This window comes from Suricata suricatta, chromosome 1 (assembly GCF_006229205.1).
Source record: "Suricata suricatta isolate VVHF042 chromosome 1, meerkat_22Aug2017_6uvM2_HiC, whole genome shotgun sequence".
Taxonomy (NCBI): Eukaryota; Metazoa; Chordata; class Mammalia; order Carnivora; family Herpestidae; genus Suricata; species Suricata suricatta.
The window spans coordinates 149,948,227-149,969,251 of NC_043700.1; the positions used below are offsets into that span (position 1 = coordinate 149,948,227).

Sequence of the window (21,025 nt, forward strand, 5' to 3'; positions counted from 1 at the left end):
TAAATAAATAAAGTGGCTACTTGGCTGAATTGACCAGTCAATTAATTCAAAACAGTCAACCAAGCAGTACCATTCAATCTAGAGACGTATCTCTTCAGGTCTATAAAAGAAGGGTCAAGACCTCTTCTCCCAAGGTTACTATTCTAAAGGATGAACTAATGCTTTTATCGAACAATTAGATCTCCCAGCAAAATCAATTACTGATTGTATCCCAGATTCCTGGGAGAGCCACATCATAAAAAGTGGTCCTTTGTAAGCTGTCAAGGGCATGAACACAGTGGTATAAAATCTGTTTCGATAACCACAGCGGTCATTAATGCATGCTTTACAAACTTAAATGCTTTGATCTTTGTATTTTCTAAGGAAATGAAAATTTATAGCAAAGAGATGGTCTAACTTTTTAGGGTAAATGTATTCACTTAATGATTCAGGAAGAGATTTTGATATTATTTCTTAAAGGGCTTGGTAGCATGAGTGATTTTTCTGTCATTTATTTCCTGATTCCTATAAGCAACATGGTTTTAAAATATCACACTTCCAAATGCAAAATCCTTAATGCAAGGTGGAGGAAGCATGGTTTTCTCTGATTTTAAGTGATGGTGGAGGGCACTAAAGGGGAAGAGCACTGGGTGTTGTATGGAAAACAATTTGACAATAAAATATTATTGAAAAAAAATAAAATATGCACAAATAACAGGTTACAATGAATTAGAAAAAAAAAAAGACTGTGGACACTTGAAGTGGGGACATGAAACCCTCACTTCCTTAACAGAAAATACTTCTTTCTCAAAAATATAAAAGCAACCTCAGACCTTGTGATTGTTCTTCTTTGTGTCAGTTTTAATTTTTTAGGTGTAACAGATTATCTTCTCTTTTCTTTTTCCCAGGTAATTGAAAGTGTGAGGTAGGTTTTAATGGAGTAAGTCATTCCCAGTAGGAAGAATGCCTTGTTCTGGTGAAGCTTGTTATAGATTTGGTGTCAAAGGCTGCCATTCTCAAGTAAAAGTGCTCCTTTAATTAATGGTTTCCATCTCAAAACCAGAAAATACTAGTAATTTTTTTTGAAAGTCACAACTGCTCTTTAAAGATTGATGCTTTAGAAAGGAGGATGAGAGAATTAGGTTTAACAATGTAACCAGTCTCAGATCAGAGTATTGTTTTAGCTGGCAGAAAACTTATTTATTTAAAAAGGAATGCCAATGCCTTTAAGCAATTCTTAGACTCCATTGTTTGCCAAGCTCCTAAGCCCCAACATTCCCTATTATGTTATACTCAGCCACATCACACATATTTTTATTTAGTGCCTGTTACTAAAGGCATTTTAGCTTTCTGTGTCTGACATTGCTCTCCATGTTCAAGTTTAGAACCAATTTAATCCACATGATCTGATCTCCAAAAATTTATTACACAAGTCTGATTATCTGAATACTGAAAGAGAAGTACTACAAGAAAAGAGTGAGCTGTCTTTTAAGTTATTTTATTAGGAGCATTTTATTTTATGTGTGTATGAATTGAAAACACACATTTTCCTTCCCTGCCTTCCACTGCCAGCAGATGCTCTGTCAACTACAGACGAAGTTGTATACATAGTCATTACTGTGTGTGCTTGGTTTTGGTAAATTAACACATATATTTGACTTCTTTCTTTAAGTTAGATTACTAGGATACCCATTTTATGAATCTGTGGAACATGAATAGACTTATACAAACCTCTAAGAATTAATTCCAAAATCTCTCAGAAAATGGATTAGTAGAATTAGTCCTGTACCATCTGAATCAGGAGATAAGAGTCCCTTGGAACAGGGCCACTTCTATAGGTTCGATGTTGAATACTCTTGGCTGTTTTGTTTAGAGTAGGTATGTAATAAATAAACATTAAAAAGAAAATTGAATGAATCAATGAATGAGCAGGGGGCATCCTTCTCCTCTGTCACTAATCAGCTATATTACAATTCACTGAACCTCTTCAGTGGTGCAAACTAGACTCCTTGAGTACATATCCCATGGTCAAATTTTGTTTGGTGAAGCAGTATTTTTGGTTTTAAAACCTTTATAAGAGACACACATTCTCCAGTTCTCTATCAACTTCATCACTCCCTGCTATTGCGAAACTCAATGGTTTTCCCCAATTAGTTCACCTGCTTGATTCTGGGATTCATCTGGGTTTGCAATCCCTGATTATTTGCTAAGTTTCCCTAACACTCTTATTTTTGAAAACTAAGGGGCACCTGGGTGATTCAGTCAGCTAAACGTTAGACCTTGATTTCAGTTCAAGTCGGGATCTCGTGGTTCATGAGGTCCAGCTAATATTAGCACAGAGCCTGCTTGGGATTCTCTCTCTCCCTACCCCTTCCATGCTTGTGTACTCTCTCTCAAAATAAACGTTTTTTTTTAAAGTAAAATGAAATTGAACTACATTCTTATTTAGAAAGGAAGAATATTTAGTATTTCTTGACTGTGCATCAAAAAACTAAAATACCAATACTAATAATTGAATTACTTTATGAATTGAACAGTAGGAGCACCATATGTAAAGTATCTTCTTTTCTTTAACAAAAAAGCACATCCAGAATTGCCTTGTTACATGATGGAGTTTTGTTTTGTTTTATTTTTCTAATACTTTTTTATCATATCAGACTTATTAGTTTTTGTTTATAGAGCCATTCAGTACGTATCGCCACTAAATACAAGACTTCTCACCAGTTAATTGACTCAGTAATTCATAGGAAAGACAAGGGCTCCAAGAACCCTAGAGGTTCTTTGAAGAGTCATAAAAGTTCTAAAGCTCGGGCATAGTTTGCTAGGAACAAAGGAGATCTGTAAGATTGGGGGGACAGTACTACGACCTTTCATGATGGAGTTTCATCTGTTACCCTGAAACTCTACATTGCTTCATTGACAATATTTGTGCATAAACTATAGATTGCAAAATTTCAAAGACATAGTTTAAGATAGTTTATGTGCAGTATACTTTGAGACTATGCCCATGGATAACTGTGAAATAGCTCATCATCAGAGGCACACGACAAAATTCTTCCAGGTGAAATGAACTGTTGGGAAATTATAATTTAATATGAATTTCCACAAATAAAAAATGTAAATTTCACTCCCATAACAAAAAAGAGTATCAAATAATAACCAATATTTTCTATATCTGACATCAAGAATTATGAAAAGTATTTTATACTGTATATTAAAGGAACAGCAGAAGAAACTCCTGTCATATTTAACAGATGGTGTCACACACACCATGCTGAAATTTTCTTACCAATCGCATTTATACATTTGATCCTGATAAATTATATGAAAAAAGTAAATTACATGAAAAAATTTAGTATCTTAAAACTGATCACACATGCATTTAAATACTTGCAGTTACAAAGAAGACTCATCCACTTTATCAATAAGAGTCTCCCTAGTTCTATAGTATTATTTACCAAAAACATATTAACATTGCAACAATAAAATTTCAAAAACATCGACCAATTTGAGCTAAAACTCTTAGCACTAAAGGGCATAATTACTTATTTTCTTTGTTACAACATATAGAACAATGCAGGAATACAGAAAGCCGGAGACGTACTGATTGTCTCTATAATTGAAGTTCCAGGCAGAGCACTGTCAGGAACATATTTATGACATAAGCTTACTGGTCCACAGACTTAGAGTACAGTGAATTAAATTGCACACCCTGTTGTTCTCTTTTGGCATTAACTTAGCTCTTGCTTCTCAGTTTGATAAAGGGGTTCATGGTGTCCTGGCTGAGCATGGTAGATGCCTGAATGCTGTAAGACAACTGGAACCCATTTATCACTGGGCAGAAACATCTCTTGCTAATGAAAATGGCAGATGTCCAGGCCTACCCTTCCAGTAATATGAGTAGCTAATTTTTGTCAGCTACAAGGTGTTGAGCATGATAGTATTGTTTAGACTTGTTTGTTTTAATAGTGACTCCTTCTCTATTGTGCTAATATACTGTAACAAGTCTTCCCAAAAAAGATAATTGTGGAAAGTTCCTGGTAAAAAAATAAAGATAAGTATGTCAGTTAAATTAATGCAATGAGAAAAATGTGTAAAAGGAATCCAAATATAGAGAGAAGTCTAATAAATTTCTAAAACAAATAGGAAGGGTATATACATACATACATTAGAGTGAAAAAAAATTGGTGGGCTCTGCAGGCTTATTGATCAGGGTTTGAAACTCTTGGCATTTTTCTAATGATACAAACTTTGGCTAGTTACTGAAACTCTCAGTCTCTGCAATTTCTATTTGCTTGTTTTGAATTGGTTTGGTTTTGGTCTTGGTTTCCTAGCATAAACTGTAAAAACAAAGCAGATTGCTGTGAGAATGAAACTAGGTAACAAACAGCACAGTTCCTGACACATAGTTGGCATAGCTGGTACTCTCCCTGCCACCACTTCAGATAGACGATCTACTGTCTCCCTCAACTTAGTATATTATCTGAAGCCTCCCAGATTTCCTAGGGAGAGGGAAGAAACACGAATCCTGATTTCCATATCTCCACTGAAAAATGGTATGCAAATAGCAGAAGGAAATGCTCTGACCCACACAAACCACCTGGCGTGAGCTTAGGTTGTGTCCACCACCAAGAGTCAGATATGTCTGGCCAAGTCTAGTGGACCAGAAGAGGGGACCAATCAAGATACATTTGTGTGGGAGCAAAATGCCTTATTGATGAGGCTATGATGAATCTGGGATGAACAGGCATTGTGACCTGGTAAAGGAGCTTTTTCAAGTCAACGTGCATGGAGGCTGAAAAAACTCATGAATGGTCAGTCATTTATTCCAACAGGACAAGGAGGAAGGTACAATGAACCGATTCGGTAACATAATCAGGGATGCAAATGTTGATTCACTGTAGCTGTCAATGACACCTATCTCTGTTCTGGACCCAAAGACAGGTTTGTGTTCTAGACTAGAGACAGAAAAAATACATAAGGTAAAATTGCTAGAGGTTCTCACACTGAAAAATACTGATGAACAAGAGTAACATGCTGAGAACTCTGAAACAGTCTAACAAAGAGATGAGAGACATTCCCTCCCAAGTCACCAAGGATCCTGCACAACTTGATACTTCGGGGCTCTAATACATTCATGACAGTGCCTGCCCAAGTAGTGGCAACAGCCTCTGAGACCCTGGGACTGGCAGAAAAGCAGCAGAGCAAGACAAGCGGGCAGTGATATCAGGCTGAAGATTTTGCCTTTGCCTGGAGCCTCAGTAACAAAGGCTAGAGCAAGAATGATAAATTCTGCCCAATCATTGTTATTATTATGGCCCCATCTCCAGCCCTGGATTGGTGGAGGCTGGGGAAACCTGGGTTATATTTTCCAACATGCTTCAAGCTTAGTATTATATCCCCTGTCAATTCTCCCTTTCTTTACTCACTCTAATTCTTCCCCCCAAAAAAGGGAGCAAAAAAAAGAAGTGAAATAACTGAGGGTTTCCGTTTTTAATTCTGTGTTTTTGTTTATATGACTAAGTAAACTTCAAACCCTTCATCTAAAATGACTCCAACACTGTTGGGGTCGTTGTTTAGCATCATAGAATTGGGTTTTCTTTTAAAGTCAGGTGTTCAGTCTATTTTTCTTCAGCAAAGAATCTGAATTACCTAGAGTGGCTTGTAAAGTATTTTATTAGTGAGAAGAGCATAACCCACGCTTCTCTGATTATCATCCAGCAAGCTGTCAGCTAAATAATACAGCTTTTCAAAATGAGTATTTTTAAGCAGGAGCTTAAAACTCAGCAATTGTTTCTTGCTGGTGGGGTTTTGTTTATTAACCTTGAAGGTGCAATGTCTGGCAATTTATTACCTTTTACATTACATTTACTTTTACAGCATCACTCATCTGCTCTAACAAATCTTACACGTGAAGGATATCAGAACACAAGTACTTCAGGCAGCCTTTGGATTTTTCCCGCCTTATGTTTTATTCAGTCAATCAACTGGGCTGCCATTCTGTATTCCTAAAATACAAAGACATACAGTGATCCTGCAGGCAGCTAGGAAAGGCGCACATGCCCTCTAAGCCCCAGGATGTACCAAGGAGGAATTGACTCAAACCAAGAAGCCTCACATCCTGTAAGCCCTTTAAAGTCATAGGGTGACATTTCTCATAGTGTCAGAAGCCCTTAGAAGATGCTGAATTAGCAGCACAACTTAATGAGGATTAGGCTAATTTGACAGAAGATGTAGGACACCTTCTCCATACCCCCTCACTTTAATTTTAATCTGATATCCAAGAGCTGAAGGTAAAGGAGTGAGTGACCTTTACCAGAAACTTTGAGTCACCGACTTGACAGGGCAGAATTACTCCTCCTCAAATGTCAGAGTAACCACATGCGTGATGTTGATAGGGGTCAGATTGCCCAAGATACATATTTTCATTTACCTCCTTGGAGACTGGACCTGACAAAACGGTAATAGCTTATTGGATTCCAAATGACAATGACATATGGGATATTTTCAAGCACTTTTATTTTTCTGACTTCCTTGACTATCTAGAAAAGAAAGCCCATATCCCACAAAATAATAATCCTGCAACATTGCCAAATAATTTGTTCATAGCACATAATTTTATAATGCAGTTTGTCCCGCCCTCTACGTTGTAAATGCATGTAAAGTTTATGGATGCTTTTCCACTAGAATCTATCTGAAGCTCATTCTATATAATAAGCAACATGAATCTAGATCAGAAGCCAACAAACTTTTTCTGAAGAAAACCAGAGAGTAGATAGTTTTAGCTGTGTAGGTCATAATGTCTCTTTCCAACTACTCAACTCAGCTCTTGGAACATGAAAGCAGCCATAGACATTATATAAACAAATAGGTGTGACTTTTTTCTAGTAAAACTTCATTCATGGACACTAAAATTTGATTTTATATAATATTCATGTCTCATGTAATATACTTTCTTTTTTTTTCTTTCAAAATTATAAAAGCCATTCCCAGCTCAGTATAAAAACAGGGGTTTGGTGAAAATCTGGTCCAAGGCTATAGCATAGATATCAATTTTTAAAAAGATATTCTGAACCTTCATCTTCTTTTAAATTCTCTAAGATTTTGATAACATTTAATGATGCTTAGTGCCTAGAAGAACACTAGGTATGTGTCAACTTTAATGTGCATATAAATCACCCATGAGATCTCCTTAAAATCCAGATTCTGACTCAGGCTAGAGTAGGACCCAGATTGTGCATTCCTAAGAAGTTCCGCAGTGATGCTCAGGACTAAATAAAAATGGACTAAATTGAGGATACTTTAAGTGACAAGGAAGTTTAAAGAAACAGAAAGATGACTGAGTAAGGCTTGACCTGAACCACAGAGAATGATCAGTAAGAAAGAGAAAGGGAAAGCTTAAGACAACATTAGCAAAGGTACAAAAGCAGAAATGCAGTGGTGGCTCTAAAGTGTCTGGCAAGGAAGTATTTGCTGGAAGCCATCTAGTTGGAAGGGATTGTATCTGAAGTTATTTCTTAGATTATATGTTTATTTGGGGTGGCTTGGGGAACTATTAATGGAAATGGAGAAGAGGTTTGCCAAACCCCCCAATAAGACATCTCTTACAGGCAACTCATAGCAAATCTCCTAAAGACTTGGTTTCTGTCAAAGAGTCTTCCTTTAGGAACCTGATTAGTTATCCCACAATATTATGGTTGAGTCACAGCAGAGGCCAATAGCTTCAGCAGTTTACTCTGGGAAATGACATACTTCCAGTTTTCAGGGCTAAGTATATTTATCAGGGCTGCCTTTCCTAATAAGAGGGATTTAGGTATTACTCTCTGTCACTTAAGCAAATTTTCCCCTGAAATCTCACTTCTAGAAACTGCTTATTTTAGATTAAGACCATGCTTCTCAAGTTTGGAATACACAGCAGTATACAGAAAGTATGGAAACTCACAGGGAATAAAAAATGGTATGTCTTCCTGGCATATCAGTTTCATTGATTTAGTGAAAGTAAAAGTTACAACAATTTAACTGGAATCCAAAATGTTATTTTTGTAGTAAACATTAGATATATTATGAAATAGAATGCAAAGTCTGTATGATTTATTTTTAAATGATAAATCAAATTCTTTTAAAGAAATGTAGAGCTTGATCCTAAAGATTTGGGCTTCACTTTGAGATGCTATGAGAATATAATTCACTCCCTCAACCTTCAGGAATTTTTTGGTAAAAACCTTTGAAAAGGTTTGGACTGATATCCACCTCTGAGTACTATATAAGCAGTTAAAGATGAGAACTAGAAAGTTGATTAACAACTTACCTGGGCCTTAAAAACATCCTGTGAAAAAGGTATGAAAGTGAATGAAATCTAGCACATAGTATACCATTTACATAAGTTAAAATACATGCAAATAAAAAAATACATAATCTGTAAGAATGCAAATGAAAGAATATACATTAAATCCATTAGAGTGGTTCCCATACTAGAGTATGGGAAATGAAACATTAAAAAACTAAACAAGTAACAGAGGAAGGCCTGCATGGGTAATGAATTAAATACTATAATTAAATCAAAGCTTTGCACTTGAGGTTCAAGAAGAACTAGTGGGTTAAGTCCTATGCAATTATGAAGTTTTTCTTTTTAATTGAAGACAGTTTCAGATATCTACCATTAAATCTTCATTCACAGCTAGATAAGAATTACCAGAGAAAGTTGTAAGAATCTGAGAAGATAACGATGGGAAAAAAGAAAAAAGAAGAAAGGAAAAGAGAGAGGATACAACAAAATAATTAGAATTTATTTGGTACCTAAAATTTTCCAGGAGCACCTGGGTGGCTCAATCGGTTAAGCCTCCTACTTCGTCTCGGGTCAGATCTCACGTTCGTGGGTTCGAGCCCCGCGTCAGGCTCTGCGCTGACAGCTAGCTCAGGGCCTGGAGCCTGCTTCTGGTTCTGTGTCTCCTTCTCTCTCTGCCCCTCCCCCTCTCATGAGCTGTCTCTCTCTGTTTCAAAAATAAATAAAACATTAAAAAAATTTTTAATAAAATTTTCCAATCATATGAGCTAAGTCTTTCATATTCATGATCTAGAGTAAAGACTATTATTATCACCAGGTTATAGATGAGGAAACTGAGGTTTAGAGTGGACAAAGAAGGAAGTTGAGGATCACCTGTCTTATAAGGGGCAGATAGTTTTAAGGCTTTGATCTGTGTGCCCCAGGATCCAAACTCCTAAATACAGCTGAACACCATTTAGCATGGGAACTACTGGTTCAGAACTAATGGTAACCTAACGGAACATAAGGTCAGGATTCACTAGAGATATGGCCCAGCATAGGGAGAGGATTACTAAACAAGAGGGAATAGAAAGGACATGGAGGGGGACACCTGGGTGGCTCAGTTGGTTAAGTATCTGGCTTCAGCTCAGGTCATGATCTCATGGTTTGTGGGTTCGAGCCCTGCGTTGGGCTCTGTGCTGACAGCTAGTTCAGAGCCTGGAAACTGCTTCAGATTCTGTATCTCCCTCTCTCTCTCTGACCCTCCCCTTCTCTCTTTGTCTCTCAAAAATAAATTTTAAAAAACCCCATAATAATAAAAAAAAAGAAGAAAGAACATGGAGGGAGATCATGGGAAGGCGTTGAAAAAAATTACACTTCTCACAACTTTGTCCTTAGCCAGCCTTAAAGTTTATGATGGTTTTTCAAGTTCAAATATAATTTATATATAATTCCTTATGAACTGCTAAACATGACTATCTCTTCAATACATCATACCAAACACTTTTATGGCTACCTCTCTTTAAAAAATGAATTTGAGACAATGTGAGAAATATTTCTGCCATTTAATTGAGAGAATAGGTTGTTTTTGCTGTTTTTATGAAGATTTTTAAAGAGCAAGTGCTTGAGGCTAATACTCAAAAGTTCAGGGTGTCTGGCCTATAATTTTATTGTTTACAATGACTCCTTAAGAAGCTTTGAAAAAGAGCTTAGTATCTATTCTTTAGTTCCTCACAATTCTTAAAAAGAGAAATTATAATCGCTTGTTAAGAAAGGGAAAGGATCAAAGAGCAAGTGCTTGTACGGTGCTTTGATAAAGAAAGCACCGTGTAGATATTCACACGCTCTGCTGGGAGAGCTCCAGCAGCACTCTCTTCTCTCTCGGTCTAACTGGGCCAATCTCAACCTTTGGCTTGGAATTTCAATTCCTTGTTTGCGATGACAGCTACCTCCATGAATCTACCTGAGGGAGCAGCACGAGGTCTTCCCTCAGGGTTTTGAAAGAATTAATAATGTTGATGTGGGAAACAAAGGCAGAAAGAAATGTAGATAAAATTAAGTTTCCTTATAACCTGCACCCTATTGACAAATACTTGAGACAGGCAGAATGTAACATTCCTCCAGGAATTCCCAACTGTCTTAATGTTCATGCTTTGCTAGAGTGAAAAACAACCTTAGCTTGACAGTATAGCTAGGCTTCCAGGATCCTGCGAGTCTTCTTTAGCACATAAAAGTCCTTTTGGAAACTTCCCCTTGCCTTTATTGTCCCCAGTTCACAAGTATGTAACCAGTCACTGAAATCCCAGTGTAGCTCTTTCTCCCCAAGTCCTGTCCCTGCACTTTAATAAAACCACCTTTTTCCCGGGAGAGGTCTCAAGAATTCTTTCTTGGCCATTGGCTCTGAATCCTAACATCTTCACACAGTCACAAGGCAATGCCAGGCAATTCAGCAGGGCACTTGATTCAGGCTGAGTTTCCACTTAAATTGTTTGTGGGTTTCTGTTTTGTTTATCTATATTAATAATCATATTGGTTGGTTCTTACAAAGAAGGTTTTATTGAAATCTCTCCAGTATGCTCATCAAAGAATTATTCCTTGGGTGGTTTTTTGGGGGGAGGTGTGGTGAAGGGGAGGGTCATTGTTCTTTTTTTTTTTGTTTTTGTTGCTAGTGAGCACCATTTGAGATCCATATGCCATGTTTATTTATTTTTTAATTATTTTTTTAAAAAAACTTTATATTGCCTAGAATACATGGTATAGAACTCCTAAAGATTTAAGAACTGCTAAAAATATCTGATTTAGAAAGTCTAATTTTCTAAACTTGAAGAACAATATCCAGCAATGAACAAAGTGTAGCTAAATACTTCTTGTTAAATTGTTTAAGATCTTTAACATAAATCTTATAAAATTATATTTATTGATATTTCCATGCTAAAAAGAAATACAATGAGCATTTAAAATCTTTTAATTGATGATGACATTTTAATCATTGTGTGTCTATGATTTACTTTAAAATATCAGACTTCTTAGAGTAAAAACATAAACTAAAGGCCAGCATATACTCAAAACAAAATAAGTTCTATTTTTTAACAACATATACAACCAAAAATAATACTTTATGGGTTGAATTGCACAAAATATTAACATTTAGCATGTCACAGGGGGGAAAAAAGGCAAGCAGATTTTGAACTGACATTTCTGAAGCATGTGTTACTTCTGTCAAATGTGGAGTGAACAGGGCTAATCATAATTAAAGTTACACATTTGGCTTATCTGAGAACAGCATTCTGAAACAACAAATCCGTAGTTCATCTGTCTATCTCCTGTTTCCCTAACATCTTATATTTAACATCACAAGTGCTCTAAGTCGAGCAGAATGGTAAGCTATTGGCAGTGACTGACATTTACGCATTAAACATCTACACACATAAAATAATTCTCCCATTATTTCTTTAGTGACTCACCTTTCATGTCAATTTGCTTTCCCTAATTGCTTTTTTGTTTAGTTTCCAGGATTTTTTAAAGCTATTCATAATATAAAGCAATGTTTGAAGATGTTTGTCATCTTAAATAGCTCCTTTTTTCACTTGTTTAACACTTAAAAGCAGGAAGAAATGTGAACATATTAACTAAACAGTGTGGTTTTAATAGATTTAATTAAAAAGGATGTTGCTTGGGGACTTAATCATTCACTCATCCATTCATCCATCCAACAAAAATTTTTGAGCACTTAACTATGGCATTATACTAAGACAATAAGACATGATTCCTACCCTTAAGAATTTCCAAATCTAGTAGAAAAAACTATGTTAGCAGTAATTACAATGAAGTCTGATAAGTGTTATATTAGATTTGTACATAGCATAGGAAATAGGAATTAAAATTCCACCAGTGTTAGGAGGGATGGTTAAGAGGTTTTTAGATGTAGTGACTCAACCTATATGTGTAGAGTTTCTTCCTAAGATACAAAAATACTATTTTTTTTCCGATTACTTAACAGTCAACTCCAACCTCAAAAAATGAGATGGTAGAAGAAAAGGTTATAAGGAGTTGTAGCACTCAAAAAGAACTCTCCCAAGGAGATTATTGCAATTGACCTTTCCATTTTACCTTTTTGACAGCCCCAAATGGTTTTTTCCATTGATTTGAAGGGGTAAAGAAAATGCCCCCACCTTCAAGAACCTCATAGGTTAGCCTGAAAGAGATTTCTACACACCTAATCATAATATATTTATGAATGCAAATAAGTGTAAAAACACAAGAAAGAAACGTGATACTTTTTCAGGATTAAAAAACAAATGTGAGTAATCAGGTAAAGCTAGATTAAAGATTACATCAGGTATAAAAATGAGAGATGAACCTGAGAAACCAGGTTAGGACCAGATACAGGATCTTGAATGCCACAGTAAGAGATTTCCACTTTATTCCATAGTCATCTAGGAACAACCAAATATTTTTAATTACTGGACTAACATCATAGAATGCTTTAAAAAGATAATTTAGGTAGATAAGTATAGGGTAAATTGAGGAATTAAGAATTCAGTGCATGAAAGTATAACAAGGAAGCTCTGTGATGAGGAATTGAACTAGATCAATGACAGAATAGTAGAGAATTTGAGAAACATTCCTAAAGGAGAAAGAGTGTCTGATAGTGTTTAAAGAGTTTGATGCATCCTTTAAAATTAGGTTTAGGGGTAATTGAGGTAGACCAGAAGTCTGTAGCTGAGTATCCCCAGTTCCCCCTGGAGCAAGACTAATATTACAGTCAAAGCAGGCATGATGGGAATCTATTCTACAGAAATGGACAGTACGTCAATGATTTTGAGTAAGCATAGGACCAATTATAATAATAAAAATCATTTTCCTGAATAATTAGGATGTCTTGGATACTATGTTTACTGCCTCATGTACATATCTTACATAATCCTTATAATAACAGCAAAGAAAGAGTGATTCTCCCTCATTCTACTAATAAGAAAACCTATGCACAGACAAATAAATAACCTCCTAAAACTCCATGGCTAACATTCAGCAGAGCTGGGTTTGAAAACCTCTTTCTGTCTGACTCTAACACAGGGGTTGTTGTCCATGGACCAAATCTTGCCCAACACAATTTTTTTAAATAAAGTTTTATAGATGCACAGCCATGCTGATTCATTTACATGTTGTCTATGTCTGTTTTCACACTACCTCAGCAGAGTTGAAGAGTTGCAATAAAAACCATATGGCCCACAAAATCTGAAATATTTACCATCTGACCCTTGACAGGAAAAGTTTGCCTGCCTCTGCTCTAACACCCTCACTCATAACCGTTAAACAAATATGGACTGATCACCTGTTATGTTCCAGGCTCTGGGCCAGGCACTATTCCTTATAGCCACTCAGGAAAATTATAGAAATGATAACAATAGGAATGCTCCTGATTCCAGACACTTGACATGTTAATAAGCTACCCACCTTGATACTCCTCATCTTAAATGGCACTGCTAGGCAGACCAGACCATAAAGAAAAGAAAGAACAGTAGTTTCACTATTGTTGCTTCTGTACTTGGCCCAAGATCTACAGGAAGCCCTTAAGATTTGTAAGAAATGCTGCCTAAGTCCTCCAAAGATGCTCAGTTGTCAAATATAACTAAGACAAAAATTAAATTGCATCAAGTATAATTTAAGTATAAATGACTCCTGAAGATCAATAATAATCCTATAAACATAAGGTTACAATTGAATTCCATAAGTAAAATAAAATTAACAAATTGTATTGTTTAATAGGATATTAACATGGGACTCTCAATTTCAACAGATCAGTAGTGCCTATACTTAGACAACAAAATGAGTGTGAGTAGTTTCCCCCAAGTGGAATTTACAAGGAAATGTTCATAACCTGTTTCCTGACCTCTGCACCCCTCACTCTTAAACCATTAACCCATTTCAGGGTATGGTACAAGAGAGAGAAGTAGGAGAAAAGGGCTTTTGTGAGAGAGAATTCTTTGGAGATGACTGTGTTGTCCCACTCTCTTCTCACACCACATGAGTTGCCACTACAAAGGATCTAAAAGCATCCTCTAAAAATGACTTGAGGGAAACACTGACCATACCCAGAGGCCTCAAAAATAATATGTTAAGTAACAAGTTCAAGTTCAGTACAAGAAAACTCTTGCCCTCTTTCCATATGTAATAAATCACTCTAAACTTAGTGACACAACACAGCAGTTTATTATGCTCATGGATTCTGTGGGTCAGGAAGTCAGACAGGGCACAGTGGAGATGGCTTATTTCTGCTCCGTGTTATCTGGACCCTCAACTGGGAAGACTTGAATGACTGGGCTTATTTCAAACATCACTTCTACTACATATGAACAAGACAGTCACAAAGATCTCAGTCTTCCAATATCTGAAGGTACTGCATATACATACTACCTCTGAATAAGAAGAGAAGCAAAGAATATGTGGCCATGTTTTGAAACTTTAACACCCTTCTTTCCACTCCACTCTCCATTTACCCATCCCAGAGGTGCCTGCCTAAAACTTTATTTACTCAATTGGGGTAGAAGTGGGGAAAGGGAGAGAAAAGGGATGCCTTCCTCTCCTATTGTAGTTGACCTGTCCCCATGGGACTGATTATGGGAGTATAAAAGGTTTGACTTTAAGCAAGTTCAGGGTTTTGATTATTATTGAGAACAGGATATTCTAACTTCTGAAGTGAGTGCAATTTGAAGAGATGGTACAACTTCCAATTATCCTAGAACAACAAGAAAAGCCAGGGAATACCATCAAGTTTTCATCCAGAAATAAAATTTACAGGGGAAGTGAGAGATAAAAAATAAAGTCGTGCTTTGGTCATATTGCAGGAAGACTTTTTTTTTTTTTATCAATTTAGATACTTACATCATGACTAGGTAATATTAACCTTGGGCTTACCTGAAATTACAAAACTGTGGAGTGGTTGTGATGCATCACGATGTTAGTTGTGTAGCATGTGTGGTTTGTGAATGAAGAAGGCCACACTGAAATTCACACCTATCTTTGTAGCAAGATGAAGTCAGGAGATTTGAAGTCCAGCAAGGTCTTCTGCCCCTGTGAAAGTCACTGGTATTAATATTGGTAAAGAAGTGGTAAAATGAACGATACAGAAATTAAAGGAGACCTCTGAGAGGCAGAGTATGAGGAACCAACCAAAAGAACATTAGCAGAAGAAAAGAACATGACAATTGGCAACTTTTTCCCCTTTGTATATAAGTATCTATGCCCATGGGAGGTTTTGAATGAGAAAGTGACATGATGTGATTAATGTTTTAGAATTATTATTCTGGCCACTGTGTGAAGAAAAGTGGTGGTGGCATAGGGCAGTTATAGAGGTGAGCAAAGGTAAAAAAAAATTAAGAAGCTATAGGAAACCAGAGGAAGCATCATGAAAAGAATGTGAAGGAGTCAGAATGTGGATATACATTTAAGAGAAAGCTAAAAGACATGCTGATTGATAAGATAAATGGTGTGATTCTATGTGGGATGAGCAATAGGTATTACTCTTCAATGGGTGAAATAAGTCTAAGCCTTAGCATATGTGAAAATTCTTAGGTAAACCAGTTTAGTTAATAATAATATTCATAGGAGCACCTTGGTGGCTCAGTGGGTTGAGCATCTGACTCTTGATTTTGGCTCAGGTCATGATCCTGGGTTGTGGGATCAAGCTCTGCATCGAGTTCCATGCTGAGTGTGGAGGCTGCTTAAGATTCTCTCTCTCTTTCTCTTCCTCTTCCCCTCTCCCCTGCTCATGCTCTCTCTCTAAAAATAATTAACTACAATAATAATATTCACAGTAATTTTAAAGACTGGAGCACCCACTCCTTATATGCTTTCACTTGGTCCCTGAAATAATTCTGACTATGCTCGTTAAGTTCATGCCAAATAAATAAATTTTAGTCTTTAACAGAAAGCAAAGAGCCAGAAAAGAAATTAGGAAGTTCTGCTTTTTCTCTGCCCTCTCCTGACATTATATTATTTTCCCTGAGTTTGAATTTATCTCCTTCTTGTTTTTCAGCTTGTTCCAAACATCCCTTTCAGGACTTTTGTAGTTATTAGCATTTCTCACAGTCTTTCTGGACCTCAGCCTTCCTGACCCTGTTCTTTAGATACAGGCCACTCTTCTGTGTTTGTCCTTGGCATGTGCCTCTTTTGTACATGGTCGTTTTATGTCTAAGTTCAAAGAGCTCTCTATACAGACACATTGATCTCTTTCAGTGTTTCTTCAACTTCCTTCCCGAGATCATCTATGATTTAACAGTCAAAAAAATCTTGTTTTAGAACCCTTCACTTCTATTTATTATATCTGCCCATAGACACCTTGAATATTTTCTCCAAGGTTTCAGAAACTGCTTTCTCAAAGTTGTGAGGTATTTTTTAGTCTTGTTAATTCATCACTGAATTAGGTAACATTACTGTTAACATTTCTCTAAATAATATTTCCGTAAGAAGACAACAAGAGCACCTTTATCATGCATACAAATATTTCTTTTACTTGCTATTTTATTTTTATAGCTTCTAACAGGATTACATTTGCTATTAAAGCATATAATTGGATTTTAGTGATAACTGGCCAACAACTGTCAGATTTCAAGTTTGCTACTAGTATTGACACAATACACACACACACACACACACACACACAGTTAAAAGCAGACTTTAGAGAAATCAAAATGATTTTCCAAACCCAGCAACATTACTAATTAGGATAATATTCAAATTGTAATGATATTTCTGCTCTCAGATTTTCCTCCTACATAACAAACTTTTGTTTTATTTTTTAATATAAGCTGTTTAGAAATGATGTTCTACCCCTAGGAGGTTTATTAGCAAGGGTGTCTGCACTCACATTTCAATCTCATTTCAACTAAAGTCAACCTGCACCAACTGACTCAATTTCAACTAAAATCAACCTTCACCAAACTGACTCAATGCCCAACTTTTCTTGTTATCAGCATTCATACCCCAAAACTCCGGAAATTCTGTCAATGATGTTAATGATCATGTGCTCCACAAATGCATTAAACACCTAAATTTTCTTTATCTTTACTGAAATAAACCACTTGAAACATTTTTATCACTGATATTTTGTTGTCAGATTTAACCTCTTATATTTGTTTTTTGTCTCTTATTCTTTTTAGACTTTAATACTTCCATATGCTCTGGAAGATACTCATCCTTTATCCACAAATAAAACATTTTCTAATTGATCCTTTGAGTTCAAGAGCTTGAGATGTCAAGTTAATAAAGCAACTGAGATAAATTAATTTTTCAAAACTTCCACTTTCTATTTTCTCAAAACAACTGAAAAAGATAGTTGCAAGTTTCTGTACCTTCCCCAAGTAGAGTTCCAAAAGACAACAATGTCACCTAAAAGATGCCTTATTTTCAAAATCACGGTTTGATATTATATATGTACACATTTATGTGTATATATACAGACACCTAGCTAGCATATTATGACTTTGAGTTTCCAATACCTAGTAGTCACACATTTTTGCCAGATTCTCTTTCCATTTATTTTAAAATACAGTAAAAATAATTTGACAGAGAATCTAAATGACGTTTTAAAAATACCTTCTACTTTCGCAGTTCCCTTGAAAATGGCCAAGTTATAGATAGGCAAAACTTAATAACCAATAACTCAGGATTTCTGCTCTCTTTCTGAAGCACAACTCTCATAAAAATATACTCTCCACTTACAGATACTGTGAGTAATCGATTATAAATGACAAAGAGGAAAATGGATATACTCCCTAGCCAAACATTTTCATCATTAACAATAATAGAAATGTTTCCAACACGCCCTTGGGAATTGCTAGTACTCAGAACCTCAAGTAGTTCCTTATAGATGGGGCTCACCTGGCAGGAAAAGCACCAGGACTTTTTTTTTCTTCTTAAATGATGATTACATAAAAATGGCTCAAATATTCCTCAAAGAAACATTTGTGAAAAGACCAGGTATATTTCCTGTTCAAAGAAACTACCTCAAAAGACAAGCTGCTATTTCAGGAAAAACTAAGTAAATGAAGCAGTCTGCAGTAGAAGTTCATGGTATAAACCCTTCTGGGCTAGGTAACTATCCTAAATAGGTTGTACCTTAGACTTATTTATGATAATGTTCCATCCGATATGGGTCAGTTATTTGATAATCTGACTTCAATACAGGGTATTTAAACCACACCTATTCATTATCTCTGAGACAAGATATAGTTTGGGGGCAGAGGAAGGAATTAAATGTTCAAAAGTTGCAAGGAGAGTTTCCAGCAAGTTCTCTACCTGGAGCCTTCTTCTAACTCTTCCGTGGCACCTTGGTGACCTGCACTAAGACTCAAATAGGGCAATAAGGGCCATGTTGTTTCTCCTTTAAGTGACAGCAAGAGTAAGATGGAGATTTGGGTTAGAAATGTTGCTCTTACCAGACTATAGTTTCTCCAACAACATCTTTTTGTTCAGTACTTTGTTATGCTCTTAAACTATTGAGAACCCAAAGGAGTTTTGGCTATATGGGTTATATCTATAGATATATACCATATTCATAGTTAAAAGATTATATTTAAATATTTGTAATGCATTAAAACAATAACAAATTCATTGTATATCAATATTAATTACATATTTTATGAAAAATAACTATATTTTCCTCAAAATATTTTTAGTCAAATACATAGCATTACTTTACATTTCTGCAAATATCTTCAATGTCTGACTTACTAAAAGACAGCTGAATCTTTATATCTGTCTTCCATCATTTGCAATATCAAACTATACCAGACAAACCTATGTTCAATAATTAGGGTTTCAGTATTTTATCTTATTTAGAAATCATCTAGATATTCGATAAATGCCTATCATTTAACTTATTTCAGTATAACCTTAAGGTTCCAAGTTACCAAAAAGATTTAGAAAGCTATTTTAGACATAACATAAAGCATAATTATGTTGAAAAGTTGATTTATAAACTTTTATCTTTACTTACATCTATAAAGTTTACTTGTTCTTAACAATTATGTTAGCTTTTAATGTCTCATTAAATTTTCATGAGACATAAAAGCTATCTTTATTTTTCTTGCTTTCAAATTCTGTTACAGAGATAACATACCCTTATTTGACTTTTAGTAAACCTAAGTAGAATAAAAGTATTAGATTTAATGTTGATAACACTAAAGACATGCCCATTTTAATTAAACCAACAAACTAGCTTTCATTTACCAAAGGTTATCCTAGATAATGTGAATTTGAAAAACATTTCTTTTTTTCTAATGTTTATTTTATTTGAGAAAGAGATAAAGAGACAGATTGTGATCTGGGGAGGGGCAGAGAGAGAGGGAGACACAGAATCGGAAGGAGGCTCCAGGTTTTGATCAGTCAGCGCAGAGCGCAATGCAGGGCTGGAACCCACAAGCTGTGAGATTATGAACTGAGCCAAAGAGTAACATTCAACCCAGTGAGACACCCAGGCGCCCCTTGAAAAACATTTCTTAGAGTATACTTGATTTATAAGCCAATTAAATAGAGCTATTTACAAATTAATTTTGTCAATACCGTCCAGAGCTAGAAAAAAATCATACAACTATAACATACATATAGACGTACATGAACACACACGCAAATAGAGATCTTACAACATTTGTGTTAAAATTTTAGCACTGAGACAGGTACCATAATACTAAACTCACTGGTTTAAAAAAGTTGGATCCAAAATCACGTTTCTGGCAGATAGAACAAGTTAACATTGTTAGAGTAAGCAGCTAGTTAGGTTTTAACAAGATGCTTGAAGGCCAGCAAAGGGGCAGTCAAAGCCCATTATCAGGTAAGTTAGCAGCCTGACCTGGCAGCATTCCACAAGGACACAAGAAGCCAGACCAAACCAGACATCCTAAGACAGAACACCAGAGACCCTGACCAAGTATGGGAGGGAAAGAAGGCTTGAAACCCAGCTCCCAAAGAAATGTCCTCCCCCAGATAATAAATATTCCACCCCATTTTTAACAACTGTCAAAAAAAGATAAAGACCCAAACCCTGGGGGTGGAGCTCTCCTTTGAGCTTCCCCACCCCCACCCCTCACATCTCACATCTCCAAAGTGCACTCTGCTAATAAACTCTTCACTTGTTCAATGTCTGTCTGATTCATCTTTGAATTCTTTACTTGTGTGGAGACTAAGACCCTCTGGCAACATCCTGGGCGGGGCTAGGCAGAGGCTCCAGAGCCTGGGGTCTCCCCAACCCACCCAGCTACAAGGTTACCTGCTCACATGATTTAAAGTTTTTATTAATATTTACTAGGAAAGATTTTAAAGAGTTTTCATTTGCCTAGTTTCCAAATAGACCTCCCCTTTATCTTCCCTTTTTTTCTTCTGATAAGAATTACCTCCTTAAAGTTTGTGTTTCAAAGATATGGTCTTCAGTTCCTAGAGAAGACAGTAGAATATTTACATACCAAAGGCACAGAAATATTATGCAGTTTCTTCAAGAAGGAATTTTGTTTCCCAAATCCATAATTTTTATAACAGTGCAAGCCTGTAAGACGAACAGGGGATATTTTGTGATTGGTAAAAATGATACATGGGCTTTTTCTATTCTTGTAAAGACTCAATTTTTAAGATAAGTTGTAGATGTTCCTCAATTTGTAAAACAGTTGTTTTTAATTTCTAAAAAAATTGGGATATAACCTGAATGGCATCAAGGTTGCTGACCCATCCATCCTACTACATTATCTTCTATTAAGAAACAAATCAAAAGATTCCTATATTCAGGATTTA

At 35.9% G+C, this 21,025-nt stretch overlaps 1 long non-coding RNA gene across 1 annotated transcript in view; it reads right to left on the reverse strand.

The window, feature by feature from the left end:
• The window catches only part of LOC115296994, a 54,723-nt gene that overhangs the window by 15,721 nt on the left and 17,977 nt on the right, over positions 1-21,025 (reverse strand). Inside the window, exon 4 of the long non-coding RNA XR_003911195.1 lies at positions 15,161-15,316. This is a non-coding gene — a long non-coding RNA (uncharacterized LOC115296994). The remainder of the gene's footprint in view (positions 1-15,160; positions 15,317-21,025) is intronic.